General features: G+C 51.4%; 2 long non-coding RNA genes across 3 annotated transcripts; one reads left to right on the top strand and one right to left on the bottom strand.

The window, feature by feature from the left end:
• The first annotated feature begins 332 nt into the window (after nt 1-332).
• On the top strand, nt 333-19697 carry LOC111771446 (uncharacterized). Of its 2 annotated transcripts, XR_011439674.1 has the most exons (4): nt 333-455; nt 14871-14973; nt 17438-17498; nt 17703-19697. It is a non-coding gene; the product is annotated as an uncharacterized lncRNA (long non-coding RNA). The 2 variants fall into 2 exon arrangements; XR_002805307.2 differs by lacking the exon at nt 333-455 and having other exon boundaries at nt 14859-14973; nt 17703-17841.
• On the bottom strand, nt 1389-15986 carry LOC138924647 (uncharacterized). Its single transcript, XR_011439675.1, has 5 exons — nt 15818-15986; nt 11896-11991; nt 10738-10845; nt 4737-4899; nt 1389-4318 (listed from the first exon to the last, which is right to left on the bottom strand). It is a non-coding gene; the product is annotated as an uncharacterized lncRNA (long non-coding RNA).
• Nucleotides 19698-20090: the final 393 nt, after the last annotated feature.

Below are 20090 nucleotides of genomic sequence, written 5' to 3'. Positions count from 1 at the left end.
CCACCTCCATCCAGGCCATGGGTCACATGCTCTGGGACGATGTGAGCTGATTGTTTATGCAGTGTTTGCTCACAATAGCAACAAGCACCCCTTCTTCTGCATCCCTTTGATAGCAAAATGCCGTCACACTAGGAGGGGCTAGAAAGTAGCTGGCAGCAGATAGCATCCAAAAAACAAGCCTAGGCTCATGAAAGCATCTGGAAAACAAGCTCGCACTCAAGAGAGCATCCAAGAAAACCCAACTTGGGCTTGAGCTCTCTCCCCAGCTCCTGACTCATTTGCACCGCCCTGCGCCTTGCTCCGTGGTGACAGGGTTGGTCTTCCTCTTCTGCATTTCAGCGCTGTGAACCTTCACGACCCCTGAGCCAGCATCATTCACATCCAGACTCCAAGGCTGAGAAGAGGAGGCCATGCGTCATCAAGGGTCTTAGAAGATGAAATCTCAAGGCATTAAGGTTGGAAGGTTCTTAATTTTGCGTGTATGTGCAGTTTTCTTGTGGTCCAAGCTTTCATCAGATCCCCAAAGGGGCCCCGTATTAGTCAGGATAGACTAGGTAACGCCATGGTAACAAATAATCCCCAAATCTCAGTGGCTGACGCCCACAGCAAATTTTCAGAGAGCTCTGAGTGGAGGCTATTTCCTGTCCCTAATCTCCTTCCCTAACATCCAGCTGCCCACCTGTGTGAGAACAAATGAAACAACAAAAGACAAACCGTAACCAAATTGTTTTGCTAGATTATCCTTCGTGTGGGAGGCATACAAGGGACCAGTGTTTTATGGAGTGCTACCTCATTTGATCTTAGAAGGCAAAGGAGGAAACAGGCTCACAGAGGGGAAGTGACTTGTCCTAGGTCACCAGCTAGTTGTCTAGCCCAAAGCTGGACTGAGATTTGAACCCAAGCCCACCCTAGTAGCTACAGCAACTGAATCCAACCACGTGTAGCCCTCCCAACCACAATGCTACGAGTCTTGGCATCTGTATTGTGCTCTCAAGTTTATGTTGCATCTCCCTTCGTTTGGAGAATATCTACTGAGTACCTCCATGAGCTGGGCACTGTTCTAGGTGCTAGGGTTCTGGGGGTGAATAACTTTGACACAGGGCACAGGCAAGGGGAGAGAATGGATTGGGACTGGTAGGGAGAGAGAAACAACCAGTGACTGATTTGGAGACAAAGACTGGAAGGGATGGTGCCCAGTGGGGGATTCAGGCTCTGTACATATTGGCCAGAGCATTCACCAGCCTTCCACAGTAAACCATCACCCTGCCTCCAGCACAGGGGTGCAGCTGTCTGGAAGGAATTCTAGGGACATCCCTGCACCACTGCACTTCTTTCTTTTAATTGTGAAATCACATTCATCATTTTGTCTCCAACAGCAAGGGATCTGGTTTAGAGAAGATGTTCCCCAAATGTTTATTGAATGAATGAATGACAAGTGAATGAATGAATGATGACTTACAGTAGGCAAGCACCTTCTATTCTCTGAGCTTCAGTTTCCCCATCTGTCCACCAAGATGTTGTCTAAGGGCCCCTTCACTGCCAGCATCTGATGACTAATGTGACAGCAGCATGCCTGTGTGGTTGGAAGACTGTTTTGCCGTATCTGCCCAAATGGGGCCTGTGTGGCAGTCCCCAAAGCTATGGCTGGGTGATTTTGCCCCAGAGACAGCTGCTTACGCTGTTAATATGGGGCTAAGGTCCAGCGGCGCTGTTGTGCAGTCAGTGAGGATTCCCCAGGGCCAGGGGAGGTGGACTCAAGGACCCTGTGGCCAGGGTTCACAGCCAGATGGGTGTGACTCCAGAGCACAGACAGAAATTGTCTTTCCCAAATACCTCTTCTGCTGGTGCCTGAAATGCTACCATTTGTGATTTATTTCACTGGATTCAGGATTGTTCTGTGTGTGTGTGGGGGGGGGGGGGGGTCCTCTTTATAAACGCTAAAAACCTTGGCAGCATGAGGGAGCTTTTAAAAAAATTTAATTCTGATTGCCTTTTATGTGCTAGCCTCTAGGGGGGTGGGATTGGGGTGGATACACAGGTAATAATCGTGACATTAATGTGACTACTGTTTATTGAGCATTTACTATCTGACACGCTCTGCGTGTATTCCTTACTTAAGCCCTTACTCCAATCCTGTGAACATGAATTTTTGGCCTCATTTTAATAAGGGATATAAGATAAGGGAATTTAGTCACCGAGAGGCTAAGACATTGTCTAACGTAACATAACTGGGTTGGTCCTGCCTGTTTAACTGCTACACTACAAACCGCCTGGCTTGTGGGGGTCATATGCAGTGGGGAGAAAGATGTGGAAGTTGGGCAGAATCAATGTTAAGTAGAGGGACAGATAGTGTGCCACGGAGGGAGCCATGCAAGGGTGATGAAAAAGGCTGAGGAGGTTTTGTTCCACATGGTTCTTGAAGGATAAGAAGGGTTTTCAAAGGCTGAGAAGGAAAAGAGGGCAATGAAGCCTTGGAGAGTTGCAAGGCCCTCTGCCCACCCACTGAAGGGGGCGTCGGTCTCCTGCCGTCCGACTGACCTCACAGCGCTGGTTGTCCTGGTCCTCAGGCTTTCAGATTTGGACAGCTGAGCCACACCCAGGGCTGTCTGTTGGTTGGCAGTGGGATGGTTGGAGAATACAATGGATGGAATAGGAGGGTGAGTAGTGTGGGCCAGGTCATGGAAGGCCGTGGAATTTGGCAATGGGGAGCCATTGAAGGTTTTTGCAGAGCGAGATTGCATGAGGTCTGCTTTAAAATACTCTCTTTCCTGAGAAACTATCACAGACCAGAGGGTGCTAAGGAGGCCTGATACCTAAATGCAATGAGGCATCCTGGATGGGCACCTGGAACAGAAGAAGAACATTAGGGACAAACTAACGACATCCAAATGTGCGTGGAGTTTAGTGAAGAGCAACGTACCAGCGTTGGTTCATTAGTTGTGAGAAGTGTATCATAGGATGTTAACATAGGGGAAACTGGGTGAGAGGTATAAGGGAACTCTTTATACTACCTTTGCAACTTTTCTGTAAATCTAAAACTATTCTCAAAAAGTTTATTTAAAGGGGCCGGCCCCATGGCCGAGTGGTTGGGTTCGCGCGCTCTGCTGCAGGCGGCCCAGTGTTTCATTGGTTCGAATCCTGGGTGCAGATATGGCACTGCTCATCAAGCCACGCTGAGGCGGCGTCCCACATGCCACAACTAGAAGGACCCACAATGAAGAATATACAACTATGTACTGGGGGGCTTTGGGGAGAAAAAAGAAAAAAATAAAATCTCTAAAAAAAAAAGTTTATTTAAATAAATTAAAAACAACTCCCCTGCAGGCAGCGTGGAGGATGGAGTTGAGTGGGGAGGGCCAAGGCATCCTTGTGGTGGTGAGATCTGTACTTTGCTGGTGGCAGAGGGGCCTGAGGGAAGGCGGCAGGAACAAGGGACACACAGGTGGTAGCTGAGACAGGGCTTGACAACTGGTTGGACGTGAGGGCTGAGCTGGAGGCAGAGTCAGAGGTGACGACCCAGTCCTGAGCCCAGTGCCAGGCATGGAGGAGACCTCAGGAAAGGCAGGGTGAGGTTGCAATAGGCCGACCTGGGCGTCTGAGGACAGGGGAGGTACACTGACCCCAATGCCACTCTGAACATCTCCGTGTTCTGATCATGATGTTGGGTTCTGGGTAGCTAAATTCTTTACAACAGTGCTCCCCAAACTACTGGTGGTGAAGGACCATCAGTTTGAAGCCAGGTTTTTGGCGTTTGGTTTTTGTTTTTTAAACGTATTTCCAGTTCAACTAAGATCAATATTTTGGTCTACACTCTGCTTACATGCTTGGATGTCAGGAAATTTCAAAGTGCTATAAATGTTTCTGAACACTTGCCCTCTGTTTCTATTTTTATCTTGCTGCAGACTAGTAAAAACGTAGTTTATGAATGGGTGCTGTCCACTTAAAACCTCACAACAACCCAACCGTTGGGCACTTTGATTCTCCATTTACAGATGAGAAAACTGAGACTCAAAGAGGTTTATAACCTACCCGGGCCCACACCAAACTAGCAGGTTGCAGACAGCAGAGGTTCACTCTGTCTCTAAAAGCAATGTCCCATCTCGCTCGTGTCATATGACCTCATCAGTTACTCCGGCAGCCTTGTTGCCCTGCGTCTTTTCCTTGTGCCCTTCAGGCTGTTTTCAATGCTCTTCTCCACTCCTCTTCCCTGGAGGCCAGATCACTGGTTGCTTTGACTCGAGGAAAGGAGGATGTGGACGGGAGTGCCTTTGCCGGAGGTGACCTCACAGACAGCTCCCCAGGGCCCAGCAGCCGGAGCCTGCAGAGAGCTCAGAGCCAGTGCAGAACTCGCTTTCGTGGCCGGGTGCACCGACCCTGACACGGGCATCATTCTCAGGGCTCTGCTGCCAGCTGGCTGGAAAGGAGGGAAAGTCCTACCTCGTCCCACCCAAGGACGGCCTGTTTAGTGACCCCAGGTGGCACTGGGCAGCGGCTACTAATACCAACAGGAAGGTTGGAGCACCCGTTGCGTGCCCCGCACAGGGCTGAGTGCAGAGATGTTACTTTTGCTCTGTGGAAGAATCGGGAGAATGAGATCTCCTTGGGATTTTAGATCTTTCCCACTCGGAGGCTGGAGCTGGGCTTTGGGCCCCCCTCCCCAGAGATGTCTGCAGGGAGAAAGAGAAGTGAATCTGAAATAGTGTTCTTTGCAGGCTTCTGAGAAAGCCCAAGCTTACCGAGGAGATGGTGCCAGAAAAGAGGACAGGCAGCGACGATGGGGCAGCGAGGCGGCAGCAGATGGTGGAGACTCCCATCTCTCTGGGAAGGGCTGGAAGTCGGTGGGTTTGCCGGCAGGGGGACCCGAGGTCCACTCCCCGGGGCAACGGCTGGACTACAGGCCTAGGGAGATTAATTCATTCACTCACGAGATATTCCCCGAAACCCACCATGTCCACGCCCATCTAGGTTCCAGGGACACTGTGGTAAATAAGACAGACTTTAAGAAAATAACGACACACTCCATTTTGTAGAGTGAGAGTCTCTCCTCCAGCTCCTGGCCCTGATTCTTCCCCCTCCCTGAGTTCCCTGCTCCTGCCTCTGCTTGCTCATCCTGTCCAACAGCAGAGCGATGCTCTCTTGCTCAAAACCTTGATATCCGGTGGCTTCATTTCAGCAAAAGCTAAAGTACATACTCGCTGGCAGAGCGTGCCATTACAGTGGGATAAATGAGGTCTCCTTGGGACCACCGGTCCCACACACTCCTTGGCACCCACACGTGCACATTTCCCTCACCCTCTGTATCCGGGCTAGGCTCCTTCCCTCCCAGCCTCATTCCCAGCACATCCTTTCCATATGGTTCATGCTCTGGCAACACACAACCACTCCTTACAATTCACTTTCAGGTCTCTGCTCCCTTCCTTATACTGTTTCCTCTGCCCCAAATGATTTGGGGATTTTCCATTCCTCAGTGTATTGAAATTTTATCCATTTCCCAAGGCCCAGCTCACATGCCACCTCCACTGGGAAGCTTTCTTTGATGAGAATGGTCAGAATGAATGCTGACTGCTCTCTGTTCCTGGGCAGCCTGAGTCACACACCTCATTACGCCCGCCTCACTTTCCAGCCAACACCTTCCATTCTCCTGCAGAGCGTGCCACAGTAGGCTGCTCTCTAGTTGGTTCTCGCACTGGGCTCCCAGCAGTGTGGACTCCACTCACCAAGTGAGTTGTTCTCCAACCTGTTCACCTCACTTATTCTTCTCATTTCCCAGGATGACAGATCTACCCAGGCTCAGGGAGTAACCAGCTAGGACTGGAGCAGGAGGACAGGGGTTCCAAAAGGGATGGCTCAGAAAGGAAGAGCCTAGGCTCACAAAGGGGATTGAACTCACTGGAGAAATAGTTTCAACCAAAAGTTAAGGGCTGAATTAATCATAGGTTCATGGAAAATAAACAGACGAGAGGGGAAAAGCAATTGTCAACTCCAGGAAGAGAACAAAAGCTACTCAAAAGAAAATGTAATCATAGTACACTATATGTGCTGTGTGTATTAGTCACATAATTATAATCGTGTCAACATTGAATAGAGATTTGAGTAAAAATTGTGATACCACAGTATTGAAAGGATGGGAGTTTGGGAAGTGTGTGTGCACATGTGTGTGTGTTAGAGCTGGGAGAGAAGTATAAGACAGCTCAGCTGCCATCTTTGACGGTTAATGGCTAATGTCTAAAATTGAAAAATCAGGAATCAGAATTATAAGCTTGTTCTACAGAAACACACAAGTAAATGCACTCCAGAAAGTGTTGGAAACAGTCCCCTCATATTCAAAATCAGGATACTGTGTTTTTGTTATAAATTTATGGTACTTATTGACTTTTTAAAGCTAAGCACATATATTGCTTCAACTAGAATTACAATCTCAATTAAAAACATTTGAAGGTAGGTAGAAGACAAGTCGACTGCTGTTACTCCCGCAGAGCAGACACTGACCTCCACACCCCCTAGTCCTGGGAGCAGCGGTGGAGCAGGGCTGGAGGGAGCCGCCTGCCCTCCGCCCCCTGGGGCCGTCCATCCCTCGGGAAGGGTGTCAGGGGAATCTGCCAGGACACAGCTGCTGAGTCTGGTCGAGCGTTATGTTCACGCCTCAGAAGCACAGGGTAAACCAGACCCTCATTCAACGGCGCGCCTCCTGTTAGGTGGGGCATGGTGGGCAGCATTAGGGGCAAGGATGTTCAGGAAACACTTGCAAGCCAGGGTTAGGGTGTTTGTTTTCCCTTTGAGACCCAGACACTTCTGGTAACCATTGTTCCCAAGTGTGGTTTTTTGAAAACTTATTCTTTTCAAATTCCATGGGCAACCCAGACTGATTCGTCCGTCTAGGAATTTGAGGAGCCAAAAGCAGAAATAACATTTTATGGGAGAAGGGGGATCAAAGCCAGCAGGCTTTCTGCAGAATCCACCCAGGTCTCGCACTTTCAGGATCACACCTCATCAATGTCCCCCCACCCCGCCGCCTCACCGGGTTGGTTTTTAACAAGCTGCCCTTCAGCGTGCTCTGGCGTTTTGTCAACATTTTCCAGGCAAACTGGTGTTTCTCCTGGTGCTAGGAGAAGTCTCCAGTGATCCTGAAGCAGGACCCAGACCCCACCATACAAGGGATCTTGTGCTTTGTCTGTCAATATATAGGTCTTCTTTCTCAATGTTCTTTTTGCCCTTAAAGCAACTGCTTAGATTTCTCTAATGCTTTATAGTGTATAAGGCACCTCAGCTGATCTGTGTAATATCAACATGGGATGGGCGAGGACTGTTTCCATTTTACAGTTACGGAAACAGAGGGCCAAGTTAAGGGACTTGTCTGTGATCACACAGCTAGAAAGGGCAGAGTTGGGAATTGAACCCAGGTCTCCTGAGGCCTCAGCCAGAACTCTGCCCAACACCAGGCGCCTCTGAAGGTGCCAGCTCCCAGCCCTGATGCATCGTCACCATGGCAGAGCACCTGGGCTAGCTCGCCTGCCTGCCTTCCTCAGGTAGATCCAAGGCCCCAGGCCTCTTGAGCTCCTGTCTCCTCCCCAGCCTTAACCTCTTTCCTGGAGCCGAGGTTTCAGCTATGACCAGCAGTTGGACAGTGTGAAGCTAACTCACTCTAAAGGGTGAATGGATGCCACTCAGTCCCTCCCAAATCAGAGCAGACAGAGCCCAGGATTTGACGTTAAGTACAAATCCCAGCTCTGCCACTCGACTGCTGTGGCCTTGAGCAACCTTAAAGCACTCTGGGCCTCGGGGTCCTCTTCTCTGAAATGGAGGCCGTAAATCCTACCCCTGTAGGGTGTTATAGGTCAGACAACCGAAACCATTTATCGACAGCACAAAAGAAAGGCATCATTAATATCAGCAATGATTATAACTGTCTTAGACCCAACACGTTTTCTAGGAATGGTGTGTCATTCTCCGCACTGCACAGATGGGAATACTAGCACCCAGAGACAGGACTGGACTCGTCCCCAGGGTCACACAGGGAGTTAGCAGGAGTGTCAGGTCTAGATCTTAGCTCTGCTCATTCCCAGTTCCGTGTTCTTCCACTCGCCAGAAGTCAAACATCTGCCTCCCCACGTAAACACCCATCTTGTGTCTGGGTCAGTCCACATGTCTCTGTTTTCAGAGGGTTGCTAAAAATTTCTTTCATTAAAAACTGTCTTGTGTATTAGGATACTTTTGGCAGCAAGTAATAATTCATAAATAAAATACAAGGAAAATATATGACATCACACAACCAGCAGCCCAGCGGCCCCAGAGCTGGTGAATTCGGGGCTCGATGCCACCACCAGCGAGTGGCAGGGCGGATGCAGCAGTTCCAGGGGCTGCACACAGGCAGGATGGAGCTCAGGGAAGGAGAGGGGTGTTTCCTGCCCAGGGTCTCTGCTTATCAGTAAGGAAGATTTTCCAGAAGCTTCCCCTTCTCCCGGAGCAGAATTCCCCTTATTTCTCATTGGTCAGGGCTGCATCACAGGCCCAGACTAAATGCATCACTGGCAAGGAATAGGGAATTACTGAGTGGCTTAGGCTCATCCACACCCACCCCTGGGTGGGCCTGGGCCTGGGTGTCACCTTCCAGAATACGTGGGAAGGTGAGCACCTAAGCAAAATCTGGGCTCTGGCAAGAACCTAGAGCGGTGCTATCCAGTAGAACATTCTGCAATAATGGAAATGTTCTCTGTCTGTGCTCCATGATTTGAAAGAGTATGCCTGCAGTATTGGGCTTGGCTGCTCCAGAGAGGGTACGTGAGTGTGCGGGTGTGCATGCGTGGGCGTGTGTGTGTCTGTCCATTGGCTAGGTAACCAAGGGGCTGCCACAGAGCTCTGCTTTCGTGGGAACACTTCTATTCTCTTTCCCCCAGAATGGAAAGAGAGGCTTATTACAGGCCATATACTGGTGGGTAGAGGTGGGAGATAAAAAGCCCCCAGCAGCCCCAGGTCAAATAGCAGATGAGGAGCGCCTCTGGCCCATAACTTTGGAGGAGAAGCCCCCACCCAGAGGCCGTGGATGCCCCCTGGGGCCCGCCACCAGGACCCCAGGACAGACGACAGGCCCAGACCCAGAAGACCCGCCCTCCCAGTGTTCTTTCGGGCTGCTCCCCCTCCGCCCCCATTCTCCCTTCTATTACTACCACCCCTCTCTCCGTCCTCTCCTTCTCCTTTCTCTTCCCTTCTTAGCCCATCTCCTTGTTCTCAGCCTCTCTGCCTTCTTCTTTCCCCTCACTTCTCATCCCTTCCTTCCTGCTCCCTTTCTTACTTCCACTCCCCTCTTCTTGACTTCTCATCATCCTGCTAGGCTTTAAAGTCTGGTCAGAAACTTTCTCCAAACCCTTTCTCTTTCCTGAGTGTGCCTCATCCTCCCAGGCCCTGTCTCCATTGCCGGGGTCCCTGCCCCTGCCTCTCCCCTCCCTTTCCTGACATGTCGTGCCTCCTTGGAAGGTGAGCCTTCTGGAGACAGTCCCTGAACCACAAGTTGTGAATCTGACTGTGGAAACACCTGGCCCCACAGCAGGCCCATGGCAGGGGGTGGGGTAACCGTTTGGGAAAGGAAAGAGGTCTCCTTCTCCTGGAGCCCCTCAAACCGCTCTGAGCAGTAGGAGGTGGACAGCTGGGGGCACGCCCTGGTGAGGACAGCATGCTGGAGATCTCCCATCTCTCTGCATTGCCTGGATTCTCGGGCAGCCTGTGGGCACACGAGATCAGCTGGGGCCTTAAATCCGGGCCTGGGTGGCAACCCATGGTTCTCAGTAAGGAGAGTAGAGGCTGCTTGACACTTCTGCATGTCCCACCCCTCGCTGGCCTGAAGGGGTTTCAGCAGAGGGCCCAGCGTCAACACAAGGCCTTAGAGCACGCCTGGCTCACCGGCATGTCCCCTCTGCAGCTGGAGCTCCTGGCCAGACAGGAGAGAGATGGGCCCGGCACGCGTGGGCAAGAGCCTGGAGGTCTTCTCCCCGCTTCCAACAGGCGGGCCTGGAGCCAGGGCGCCAGGGGCCCCCTGGCCTGGAGGGCGGCTGCTGCTCACTGGAATTGCCCCCTCTGGGGACTTCCTGAGTTTCAGAACCTGGGAGTCCCGTCAAGGCCCAGGCAGCTCTCCGCAAGGAGGAGTGACTTCATCAGAGTTCTTTCCAGGTTCTGGTCTTCCCTGTATTTTAGAGGGCAAAATGCCATCACCCAGACCCTTTCCAAAAGCTCAAATAGCTTTCAAATGGGACAGAAAGGGGCTTCTGCTCTCCAGGAAAATCCTCTATCCCAAGCTGTAAACAGCCTGGTAACCCTACCCCAGAGCCCCGGCTGTCAATGCTGGCTTTGTGCACGAAGGGGCCTGGGGGAGGTATGAGTCTGAGCGGAGTGATTGCTTTCCCTCCTGGGGTCTCTGTGGGCGGGGACGCCAGCGATCCTGTGCCAAGCAGCGCAGCCCACCCAGGTGGTGGTAGACAGGGCTGTGACTCCCATGGGCCCTGAACACACAGAGACGGGGTGGCGGGGACCATGGCCGAGGCGGCAGGGCTTTATTGTAAACACTGCCCGTTCAGCTACCAGGCAGCCCACCTCCCGGAGCAAACAGTTCCCCATTTCTGGGGGCTCCTGCCGGGCGCTCTGGGCTCCCCCCTCATTCCCTTCCTCTTCCCCCTCCCCCCAGGGCCTCTCTCCCTCCGTCCCAGCACTGACCCTCTGATCACATGCCCATTTCCCACCCCTCCTTACCTCCTTGTTTCTACTTAGAATGCCTCCTTCTCATCCGGCTACACAGTCCTGGGCTTCTATCAAGGTCCAGGTCAAAAGCTGCCTCTTCCTTGACGCTCTTCCAGATTTCTGCCAGAATTGAACAATTTCCTCTCTGTCTCTGGCCACATATGTGTGAGGTCCGTTAGCCAGAATCAGTCTGCCTTGCTTCAGCATTGATCGTACATATCTGTTATCCCACCCACATCTCTCGGGGTCTAACGCCCTTCCTGCACCCCCACCCAGTGCCAAGCACAGCGTCTCGTTTGAAGTGGGTTCTCAGTGTCCTTGTTGAAGATTGACTCTCTTTCAAGACTTTGCATCAGTGTAATACTAAGAGCTAGCATTTACTGAGTGCTTACTGTGTGCCTGGCCAAAGTCTAAGTATTTTATGAGCACTAACTCACGTACCCTTATAACAGCCCTATGAAGTAGGTACTAAGATTACCCCATTTTACAGATGAGCAAGCTAAGGCACAGAGATGTTAATTAACCTGCTCAGAGCCACACAGCCAGTAAGTGGCAAACCCCGGATTTAACTCTGGACAGTTTGGGTGCAGAGTCTGTGCCCTTCACCCTCCCGCTCCCCTTCTCAAAGTGGTTGTGAACATGGGGTCTGACTGGTGGGTTTGAAGCAGGGCTCCGCCTTGCCTAACTGTGTGACTTGGATGAGGTCACTTTCGTCTCCTCATGTGTGCAATAGGAGCCACAACAGTACCCATATCGCAGTGTCGTTATGAGAGGTCAGTGAAAAAACGTGTGCAAAAAGGGTCTGCACGGTACTTGACATATAAAGACTGTGCTCAGAAACGCTCACTGTGTTAACTACTCCTACTGTGACCACTTGGCTTAAAGAAAGATCCCGGCCAGCAGCTCGCAGGCCCAGGCACTGAGAGCCTGGCCCAGGGAAGTGCCTGGGGAAGGACCATGCGTAAGGGCCACCAGTGTCCAGGACCCTGGAAAGGCCTTTCTGTGTGGCACGGGCCTGGGGAAGGTCAGGGCCAGAGCTGCCACCTGGCACCTCCCAGTCACACCCGTCTCAGCACCCCAGAAACTCTCATCCTCATGGAGACACACAGCAAAATCCCAACATCAGAAAACAAATGAACCCAAAAGACACCCTGGAAACAGTAGGCTTGCCGTCAGAGGCCCAGAGTGACGAGATTCCTTTATACGGCTTATGGAAGGAGTCAGCCACAGCATCCCCAGGTTAACCGCCGTCTTTCAGGGTCGTCCCTGCAGACAAGAAAAGTGTGCTATTGGCTGTAACTGCCTCCTAAGACACATGGGTGAGGACAAGGCCTGGAGGGAACAAGCAAGAGTAAAAAGAGTTGTTTTGTTAGGTGTGGCATAGAGGGATATGTCTGTATTTCCAGATCATTCTCCAATGGCATTGTTATGTCCCCACACCCCCCATTAAAAAACACTGGAAGTAAATAATGTTGTTGCAGACACATTTGCTGTGTTTGCCTGGGTAGCACCTTTTCCACTGTCTTCCGGGCAAATAATATCCCTCTCCGCACTCCCAGGCCATGGAGTTCTGGGGTTCTGATTCCAGGCTGGGAGCCAACACTGGCCCTTTAGAGCATCAGACACTCTCAGCCACAGCGGGCGGCTCGGAGGTGAGCATATGACCCCAGGTAGCCCAGTGAGACTCATTTCCCGGGCTTTTGTTTGAACTGTGGGGCTGGGTAAGCCTCGAGCTGCTGGCGGCCACATGGAGACACCTGAGGCTGAGCCAGCACCAGGAGCCCGCTGAGAGCCAGCGAGGAGAGCGGGGTGCTGGTGAAGGCGCCGGAGCCTCTGGATGCAGGCGTACCTGAAGGGAAGGGAGTTCTTCTGGGATTTTCTGGGGTGGAGGCAGGGTGGGGGTTAAGGACGTGGGCTGTGGAGGCAGCCTGCCCAGGCCAGACCTTGGCTCTACCGCTCGCCAGCAGTGGGGCCTGGGGTGAGTCTGCTCCGCCTGGCAGTCCTCATCTGTTATGGGGATGAAATACCTACCTCCAGGTCACTGTGAGGATTACGTGAGTTAATCTACCTGAAGCAAGCGCACACTCTAGAGAAGCTTTGGTTATTATCCACATTGCGCTGGGTTTCTGTCACCTGCAGCTGAGAGTCCTCACTGCTTCGTGGTGCCATGGTGGGGAGTGTTTCCTAAGGCTGGCATGGGAGAAAGCCAGACAACTGGCCCCGCCGTGACGGAACTGTCCACAGGGCCGGACACTATGGCTCTCGGTCTCTTCTCTGCTCGAGCATAGCCCCACAGGCACCCCCACGCATAACGTGAGCCAGTTCTGACGAACAGTGTATCCTCCAGGACCCTCACTCACCGGGCAAGAACTGAAACTAGGCAACCTGGGCGTCCCAGGGGCCTGGCGAGCCTGGATGCAGATATGTCCATTGACCGGGCCTCAGCTTCTTTCTTTCCCGACCCATTGGTCTCGCTTGGAACAGGGGCCACTGACTCACTGTTCTGGCTGGCCCTGCAGTGCCCTGTGCTAGCAACACCTGCCCTCTCAGCCTGTGGCAGCCTCAGACTTAGTGATGGACTCTGTCCACACATACTAGGCTTGCTCCAAACAGCTGAACCTTCCGGAACTTGCAGAAACCTGACACCTTCTCACCAAAGAAAATCCCCAGCGGGGCCAAAACCAAGAAAATAGCACAGTCAGCTATAGCAACAGCCACTACTCATTGAGCATGGGACAAGGGTTCCTTGACCACACAGGGGTGACACAAAGCTGGGCCCTGGCCAGGGACACGCCCCACCAGCTCAGCCAGGGCCCTCCCTCTGCAGAGGCTGCTGCCCTTACCCAGAAGCAAGGGTCTCCCTCCTGCCAGTCGTGCCTACAGGCCTGTGAGTAAAGTCTCCCCCATCCCTGCCACCCTGGCTGGCAGCTGGCAGTGCTGTCCCAGAGCTCCCCATTGGCCCAGGAGCCCCTGTATTAGCTACCTATTGCTGCATGACAAATCACCCCAAAGCTTAGCAGCTTAAAACAACCAACATCTGTCGCCTCACACAGTTTCTGAGGGGCAGGAATCTGGGAGCAGCTTAGTGGTGGTTCTGGTTCAGGGTCTCATGAGGCTGCCGTCAAGCTGTCGGCCGGGGCTGGAGCCATCCGAGGCTTCACTGTGGCTGGAGGACCCACTTCCGGGTTCACTCTTATGGCTGCTGGAGGCCTCAGTTCCTCAGAGCTGCTCATGACATGGCAGCTGGCTTCCCCCAGAGTGAGTGATGAGAGAGAGAAAGAGCTAGCAGAGAGAAGGAGAAAGAGAAAGAGAGAGAGAGGAGCCCCCAAGGCAGAAGCTGTAGTGTCTCTTAGTCTTTTGAGACTGAATCCCGAAAGTGGCTTGCCCTCGCTTCTGCCATATTCTATTGTCCACACTGACCATCCCTGGCACCAAGTGGGAGGAGGCTACACAGATGTGAACACTAGGAGGCCATCTTGGAGGTGAACACTAGGAGGCCATCTTGGGGGATGGCTACTGTAGCCCCCCAGGTGGATTTGGAGTCAAAAAGGGGGGCAGGGGAAGAGTGCCATTCAGAGTTAAAGAGAAGTTGGAACTGAGGACAGTGACAGCAGTACTTCAGTTTGGCTGGGTACTCACCCAAGAGACTGAGACCCTAGGAACCTCACTGGATCACAGCACCCCTGAACTGGGCTAACATTTCGGCAGGAACAGGATGAAGAGAGCGATTCTGCAGAGGGAGGCGGGGGCTGTTTGAGGATTCGAATAAACAGAATCCACAGATTTGAGAATAAAGTGGGTTTGCCCCTGAGACGCCTCTGGGCTGGGTAAGTGCTCGCTGGGCTGAGCGCGGACCTGTGGGCTGCGTGTGGTGACCGGTCAGAGGGGCCGCTGAGGAGGGTCTGAGGAAAGACAGGTCTCGCCACCAAAGGGAAGATGTTGAGCAGTGCCTTGAAGGAGGGGAAGGGTTCTGTCAGACAGGGCAGCGAGGAGTTTTCATTTCTCTTTTCCAGGTAGATGCTAATGTCTGCTCTGAGCCTCTGGAGCCGGTCCAGACCTCAGAGGTCTCACCCCCCTCCCCCCCCACCACCCCAGCTCACTCTCCCTGAAGCAGCCTCTCACCAGCCCTTCTTCTTCATCCTCAGCTGCCCCACAGCTGGCCTGCTTCTGCTGGAAATTCCATCCACAAGGAAGCAGGGGGAGTGGGCTGCTCGAGAGCCAGCCAGCAAATTCCTGAAGCGTTAACAGGTTAGTTTTCATCAAAAGACTCAAAAGTTCTGGACAGCCAGACACGTCTCTTCAGGGTAATGACATTTGCAGGCCCCGAGGCCTGTCTTTCAGCTCCTGTGCACGGCAGCTCTGCCTCCTGACAGCCATCACTTTGGGGTCCCAGAATCCCCGAGCCAGTCTTTCTGAAGGCTTCTTCACCCTCCTAGAAACCTCTAGGGCCTGGGGTCTCACTGGATGGGGCAAATCCAATTATTATACACTAGGCAAAGACAGGAGGTAGCAGGGACCCCAGGCTCCAGCCCCGGCAAGTGCAGCCCAGCCCTGGGCTTGATCTCTGGCATGGCCAGCACCCTACTTCACTTTCTGCCCTTGGGGCTCCTGGGGTACCATTCCTGCCTTCCCACCCCACAAGGCTGCTGAGAAAATGAACTGATGAGATTATGTAATTGTCAGAGTCACACGCTGCTGTCCCCACTATTTGCAGGAGTCTGTGCTTCTTTGGTTCAAGGTTCCCCATGATCTCGTTTTTTCCTTTGTACAGAATTTGGTTCAGGCCACCCCCTCAGTACCTCCCACCAAGTAATTTAAAGGGAATGATGCTTCTAGATCCGGAGGAATAATCAGTTCTCCCTATGGTTATCTGCACTGACATTTGCAGTGCCATGGAGGAGTGCCAACGTCCTCAGGCAAACCCACGTGGGAAGTTGATGAGGGGGCAGGCCGGCTTCTCCCGTGTTCCCAATACCCCCTCACTCCCACAGGTGATGGCAATGGGACTAACTCATGGTTTCTAAATGAGAACCATGTCAAAGGGATTTGCTTTTCCCCCCTTTTCCCTCCCACCTCCTCCCGCCCACCTCACCTTTGACACTGCTGAGGAAGCTCTCGGACAAGGAGTCAGGTGACTGTCGCGGGGTGCTGGGGTGCAGCTCTTCCCCTCTCCTCTGAACGTAGGACCTGTGCAGACGGGATCGTTGGAGCTGGGTCTGCAGCACTGGCTGCAGCCTCCGGTGGATTTGCAGGAGGCCGATGTGGGGGCGAGCATGCAGCCTTCGCCTTGGCATCCTCTGCTCCTGGGTTGCTGCTGGGAAGGACTGGTTTGAAGTCACAGGAGAGGCTCTGTGACCACTACTGTCTCCTCCTTTCAAACTAAGACTCCTCCATGGTGCTAAATGGCTGTGATCTGGCAGACACTTTCAGATCCAGGCAGGTCACCAAGGCAAGAAGGAGCAAGCAGGTACAGATGGCGCAGGATCCATCAACTCATGACATCAGCCTTCATTCGTTCAAACACTATTTTATGCACTGTGTGCCACCCTGGGATGGAATGGTGAGTCTGCTGTTATGGTCCTGCTCCCGTGGAGCTCACATTCTGGTGGGGGAGTAGGCAGGTGGACCAGCACTGGCAACGCAGTGGACGAGTGCTGCTGTGCTGTGGGAGCCAATGAGAAGGCACTGCTATGGACTGAATTGTGCCCCCCAAAAAGGTATGTTAAAGTCCTAACTCCTGGTACCTGTGAATGTGCACTTACTTGGGAAGAGGGTCTTTGCAAATGCAACCAAGATGAGGTCATTAGAGAGGCCCTAGTCTGTTATGACTGGTGTCCTTAGAAGAAAAGAAGAGCCACAGACACAGAGACGCTTAGGGAGGACGCCATGTGACCAGGGAGGCAAAGACTGGATTGACGCTTCTACACCAAGAACTGCAGGCAACACCAGAGGCTAAATAAAAGGCATGAGATAGCTTCTTCCCGGAGCCTTCAAAGAGAGCGTGGCCCTGCTGACGCCTTGATTTCGGACGTCAAGCCTCCAGAACTGTGAGAGAGAAAATTGCTGTTCCTTAAAGCCACCTGGTTTATGGTCCTTTGTTACAGCAGCTCTAGGAAATGAACAGAGGCACATCACCTCTCTGGAGACACTAGTTTGGAAGTCTTTCACCTAGAAAGAGTAAGGGAAGCCATGGGCGTGATGCTCGGGGAGCATATGCTTAGAGGGAAATGAGAAAATGGCCTCGGACAGACCCTGAGGAGCATCGCGCTGGGAGGCCTGATGAGAGGAGAGAAATCTGTGGAGGGGACTGGGAAGCAGTGGCTGGAGAAGGAGGGGGGAAGCCGAGGGAGAGACGTCATGGAAGCCACGCAGAACATTCGACAAGGTGGAAATGGCCAGCAGTGTCAAATGCTGTCTAGAAGTCAAGAAAGATGAGGAAACAAATATATGCCCCCAATTTATTGACAAGGAAGTCATTGGCAATCTTGGCAGAAGCCGTTTCATCGCCAGAGGTGGGGGCAAACACCAGGTTGTGGTGGGGGCTGGGGGGTGAGCACTGTGCATGAGGGGACTCTCGCCAGAAATTGGGCTAGAGAGGGAACTGGGAGAGAGGGAGTTCCTAGATGGGGAGAATGGGGAATGGGGGGATGTCTAGTCGCTCCTTTCTCATCTCTGAGATGGGAATGACATCAACATGTTGCATCCCCAACAGAACAAAGAGGAGAGGTGGAGAAAGGAGGGCAGGATACGAGAAGTTGCCAGTCCTCACTAAGGTAAGAGGGGCCGGGACCCAGAGCCCACAGAGGAGGAGCCCACGGAGGAAGAAGGGGAGGAAGAGAGGGGGGCAAGGCGGTTCTGCTGGTCAAGGGACAGCCCCATGGCGGAACTGAGCGCAGGGCTGCGGGAGCACTGAGGTCTTAAAAGATGCTCAATACCAGCATCCCCCAGCTTTCTTCTTCCTCTTTCTCACCTTTTAGCCCTGCAGAATGTCACCTCATCCTTCAGAGATCTGCCCAAATGTCACATCTTCAGGAAAGCCATCCAAGCCTTCCGAGAGGGACACAGTACTGGCGACATACACTCTCCTAGCAATCCACACTTCTCCTTCCAAGCACTTTCCCATAAAAACTTAATTACAGAGAGTTGAGAAAATTATTCTCTTGGATTCATGGGATTCTGACATCATCATTCCATGCCAGGTCCCTGTGGTAGGCAGAATAATGGCCCCCCGAAGACGTCCATGCCCTGGTCCCAGGCACCTGTGAGTATGTCACCTCACATGGTGAAACAGACTTTGCAGATGTGATTAAGAAAAGGATTTTGAGATCAGGAGACAGTCCTGGATTATCTGGGAGGGCCCAGTGTAATCACAAGGGGCCACATAAGTGGGAGACATTTCTACCTGTCAAGGGCAGAGTCAGTGAAAGCGATGTGATGATGGCAGCAGTCGGTGAAGGAGATTTAAAGATGCTCGCTGCTGCTCTATGGATGGAGGAAGGGGCCATGAGTCAAGGAAGGTAGGCAGCCGGAAAGAAAACAGGCTCTGCCCAGGAGCCTCCAGAAGGAACATGCCCTGCGGGCACCCTGACTTTCGCTGTGAGACTGATTTTGGACTCCGGACCTTCAGCACTGTAAGATAAGAAACTTGCGTTGTTGTAAGCCACTACGTTTGCAGAAATGTGTTACCAGCAGTAGGAAATGAATACAACCCTGTTTTGTTTTACTTTTTGCTTTCATCCCCCAAACTAGTCTAGTTCCCCTCCCTCACGTTGGCCCCCGCTCCAATGTATGTCCTCTATGTCTTTAGATATGTGCGTATCTTGGGGAAACATACAGGGCTCTTTTATGTGTACATGTTTTGAATTTACATAAATATTATTGTGCTTTAGCTCTCACACTTCCTTACATTTTTTATGTCAATGCTGGTTTTCTGTGTGTATGAGAAAGACTCGCCCTGAGCTAACATCTGTGCAGTCTTCCTCTATTTTGTATGTGGAATGCTGCCACAGCATGGCTTGACGAGTGGTGTAGGTCCCCACCCAGGATCTGAACCTGCGAACCTCGGCTGCCAAAGCAGAGCACACAGACTTGACCACTGTGCCACAGTGCTGGCCCCTGTCAATGCTAAACTTTTAAAAACCTATCCCTATTGCTAAGTGTACGTGCAATGCATTGTGTCTGCCTATTACACAGGTTCCACAGTACACATGGACAACAATTGACTTGGAACACTAAGATTTCTGCCAAGGCTCTGCTGCTACCAGCATTTCTGGGGTGAACATCCTCACATCTTCTTCAGGGATCTGTGAGAGAGTTTCTCTGGTTTGTCTACTCAGTAGTGGGATTGTTGGTCCATGAGCAGCACACAAAGTCCATTCACTAGGTACAGCCAGGTTGCTCTTCAGAATAGATGCTCCCACCTGTGTAAGTGGCCCCTGCTCCCCCATCTCGCCAACACAATTTGGTGTTATTCAACTGTCTAATTTTTGCCAGGATTATGAGTGTAAGGAGGCATGTCATGGTGGTCTGAATTTGCATTTCTCTGAGGGTCATGAGCTTGTGTCTCCCTTCATATGCTTCTCAGTCATTTGGCATTTTTCTTCTGTGAATTGCTTATTTACCTCCTACGCCAATTTATCAATTGGCATTGGCTTGTATATCTTAACTTGTTGATTTGCAAGAGCTCGTTAAGTATCTTTCTGTATCCATCCTCTATTTTAGTCATTGAAAATATTTCCTCCCAGGTTATCATTTGTTTAACTTTGTGCATTGTATTCTTTATTGAACAAAAATTGTTAATTTTGATGTAGACAAATCATCACTTTTCCCTTTTAAGGTTTGTACATTTGGGGCCTTGCATAAGAAATCATTCTCTCCCCAGATGAAAGATACTGTTCTTACATGTCTTCTGTAAGTTTTTAGATTTACCTTTACATCCAGCTGGTGCTTACCTTTCTTAAAAAGTTTTACAATTTGATCCACAAATGTCTTACTAATTTTTCGCTTGGTTAATCCCTAGATGACTTGTAAATTTGTTGCTATCATGAATAGAGGTTTATTTTCTACTACATTTTCTAATGGGATTATTGGTATTTTAGAGGAATGTTCGTGAATTTTGTAGATTGATCTTATATCCAGCCATCTTGAAGAACTATTTATTTTTGTCCTATTAGTTTGCCTGCTGGATGTTACTTTTTATTTGAAGATAATCATGTTGTCTATAACTGATAGTTTCCTCTTTTCCATTACAGTAGTTGTATTATTATCCTCATTCCTTTTTCTTATTTTATTGCATTGGCCAGGCCTGCCAGTACTATACTGAATAATAGCTGTCAATGTGGGAATCCCTGTCTTGTGCCTTAACA

This window comes from Equus caballus, chromosome 1 (assembly GCF_041296265.1).
Source record: "Equus caballus isolate H_3958 breed thoroughbred chromosome 1, TB-T2T, whole genome shotgun sequence".
Taxonomy (NCBI): Eukaryota; Metazoa; Chordata; class Mammalia; order Perissodactyla; family Equidae; genus Equus; species Equus caballus.
This window is presented reverse-complemented; position numbering and strand designations above follow the sequence as displayed.